This window comes from Ascaphus truei, chromosome 1, assembly GCF_040206685.1.
Source record: "Ascaphus truei isolate aAscTru1 chromosome 1, aAscTru1.hap1, whole genome shotgun sequence".
Classification (NCBI taxonomy): Eukaryota; Metazoa; Chordata; class Amphibia; order Anura; family Ascaphidae; genus Ascaphus; species Ascaphus truei.
The window spans coordinates 468,775,842-468,779,300 of NC_134483.1; positions in this window are offsets into that span (position 1 = coordinate 468,775,842).

Sequence of the window (3,459 nt, forward strand, 5' to 3'; positions counted from 1 at the left end):
TACTCACCACACCCCCTTACTAAACCATATACAGCACACACAGCTATTTCATATATTCTGTGCAGGAGGAGCCCAGTGAATTTGTTCACTTAACCCTTTCTGCGTTGGATCTAATATACACGTAAATGTAACTATAATTTGAAACAAATGAATCTGTCAATTGTACCTCTTCCTGCCTCGCTCAGTAGAGTGCCTCCCACCCCATGGGTTACCCACCAACCTCTTCGCTATAGAAGCACCAGGACGGTAATGGACATTATGGCGAGTCATGCTATAAATTCTAAAAGCTTCCATAATATTACTGACTTGCTAAATCCATACACGGCCGGCCCCTCGCATGGGGGGGGAAGGGGTTGTCGAGAGATTTTTTATTTATTTTTCATTGAAGAAGATTACAGTTCCACATGTGTTTTTGTTCTGCTGCGGTTGGGTTAGAAAAGAATTGATTGAATAATTGGTCTCTTTCATTGCGTGGCCTGGTGGCACTGAAAGGGTCAAGATGAGGGGCACACAGACTGATTGCATTCTGTCACATGTCGTCACTCTTTACAGGAGAACGTATGCACAGTGCAACTCTGATGCAGAGTGGTCGGTGCATTTAAAGGGACAATCCCTTGTAGCAAGTCCAACAAAAATAAACGCATAATTTTACCAACTAATGTAATTGGTTTCCTTAGGTCGAATTAACCTTACAGTAAATGTGCATTGCTCTGGGAACACAGGTTTCAAGCAAATGGGATCCTTCTGTTCTTCTGTGTGACTAATGATGGCCTCCTAATTACTTTGCAGACAAAAGAGCAAGGCAGGAGAAAACTATTTACCTGTGGCTTTGAGGACAGCAAACCATCACCAAAAGACATTAGCTAACGCTTGTAAAAACACCCCCAAGTCTTTATTTCACATTAAAAAAATGTTGTTAACATTTATTTAAAATGGTGATACGTTAATCGGCTACATGTAAGCTAATAAACATCTCACCGTCCTTGGTTCCCTTTTGTCCTTGGAGGCACTGCACCCCTAACATGCCATTTTCATTTCATTGCATTGATTTAACTCTGTTCACTACCAGATGGACCTGCAATTCATTAGAGAGAGTGCATTGGCTGTGGAGAGTTTGAATGTGTTTGCAGGCAGAGATGGGAGGGGATCCTGTTTCTGGTACTGCAAACCTGCCTCTTCCCCCTAATGTTAGCAGCCAGTGTAGATGCATGTTTCCCGCTGGTGGTAAATGATGTATTTGTGTATATTTCACAGCTGTTGCTGTTGTCTTATTCAGTCCTGCTGGGTGAGAACACGACTATTCTGTGATTCCTCCTGTGTACAGTGTGTTCTAACTGTAGATTCTTCATAACCCCCAAATCTTCACTTTTTTTTTGTAACCAAACCAACGCTTTTATCCACATTTATAAAAGAAAGAGGTTTAGAACTGTATTTATTTTTTGTATTAATGTGATCAATGATGTATTGCTAATAAAAACAAAGAATGTGTAATACCACTATCAAGCACCCTCTCTCCTCACCTGTAAGACAAACCTTAAAACTCGCCTCTTAAATGAAGCACCCCAATAGCCTGGACTCACGGCTCCGGGCCCAGTAATACTATAACATATATATTATCATTTAAGAGCCAATATTATTGCAAAGTCCGTAATACATCACCGTTTTCGAATAAATGGTGAGTTTGATGCGTGGTCCCTGATACAAGAGGAGGAGAAGAGAGGGGTCCCCCAACCAAGCTCCCCCTCCGTGTTTCCACGCATCAAACTCACTATGCGAAAACGGTGATGTATCATGGACTTAGCAATAATCTGGACTCTTAAATGAACAGACATTGCATTTTTTGGAGCTATAACGTGTTATTGTATCACTGATTACTTGGACATTTACCATTTAATTATATCTTTTTCATCAACATGATCTGCTCTTCAATTTGCAGTATACTTTGCTGATCTTTTCTGTGTGCCTGAATTGTATCATACAGTACTTGTTTGTGTATGCCATGTATCTCTGGCCAATTTACATGTATGCTCTCGTTACATATTGTTAGCATGTTACCCTATTTCCTCGATTGTAAGACGCCATCGATTCTAAGACGCACCCTTGATTTAATAAAAAAAAAAATTGGGGAAAAAAATCCCGCTATATTAAATGTGCAGAATTTTTTTGTTTATTTTTTAACTAGCAGGGTCACATGACACTTCAATAACCAATGGGGGGAGAGAGGCAGACACAGAATGGGGAGCGACAGGCAGAATGGGGGGGAGAGAGAAAATGGAGGAAATGGGGGTGGGGGGAGAGAATGGAGGGAAAGGGGGGGGGGAGAATGAGAGGGAAGGGGGGAGAGAATGGGGAGGGGGAGAGAATGGGGGGGGGAGAGAATGGGGTGGGCGAGAGAAGGGGTGGACGAGAGAATGGGGGGAAGGCACACACAGACCAGAGAGAGAGAGAGAGACAGATATGGCAGGGGCAGTGGCAGTGTGGGGGGGATTTTTCTTAACCCTTTTGCTGTCAGAGCAGCCAGCATCTGATGTCAAAGCAGTGAAAGAGGGGAGCATGAGAGAGCAGTAAGAACAGGATGGGCAGGAAGGTGTCCTGGATAAATAAACACAATAGCTTTTTACATTTAGTGGCCCTTTTTATGATGTTACCAAGTACCTTTTTATTCCTGTACTCATTGCTTTCATTAAAGTAAAAAGAACATGTTCTAACAATCTCCTATCTTGCTTTTGATAGAAGAGAGACAGACACAGACACAGAGACACACACAGACGCATACAGAGACACACAGACTCAGACACAGAGAGTGACACACACAGACAGACACAGACACACACAGACACATACAGAGACAGAGACACACACACACACACAGACACACACACACACACACACAGACACACAAACACATACAGAGACACACACACAAACACATCCAGAGACACAGCTACCTCTGCACCTCCTGCATTTCACACGGGGAAAAGAGTGAGTGAGTGGGGGGGGGGGGGGGGGGCTTCTGGGCAATGTTGATGTGCCCTGACAGACATCTCCGATCCCTCTGCACCTCATGGGAAGGGGAGGGGGTGATCACAGCCATGTGCTGTTTCTGCAGACTGAATAGCATCTGCAGCAGCGCCCCCTAGCTGTTTTTTTTTTTTAAAAACACATCGATTCTAAAACGCAGACCTATTTCAGCCATGTGAAAATAGGAAAAAAAGTGCGTCTTAGAATCGAGAAAATACGGTATTTCATGTGTTCAATATTTTGAATTACAGGTGTAACCCATGTGTCCCCCCCCCCAAACCTCTGGGAGAAGGAATACTGTCTTAGTGTGGTGCTGAGGCATGCCTGCTGGTTCAGGAGAGCTGAGTAGCCGCGATGGTAAGGGGCAACAGGACAGGCTTTTGGGTGGTCTCTGGGTTCTTGCTCATTGGTTCAGCGCCTCCAGCTGTGATGGGATGC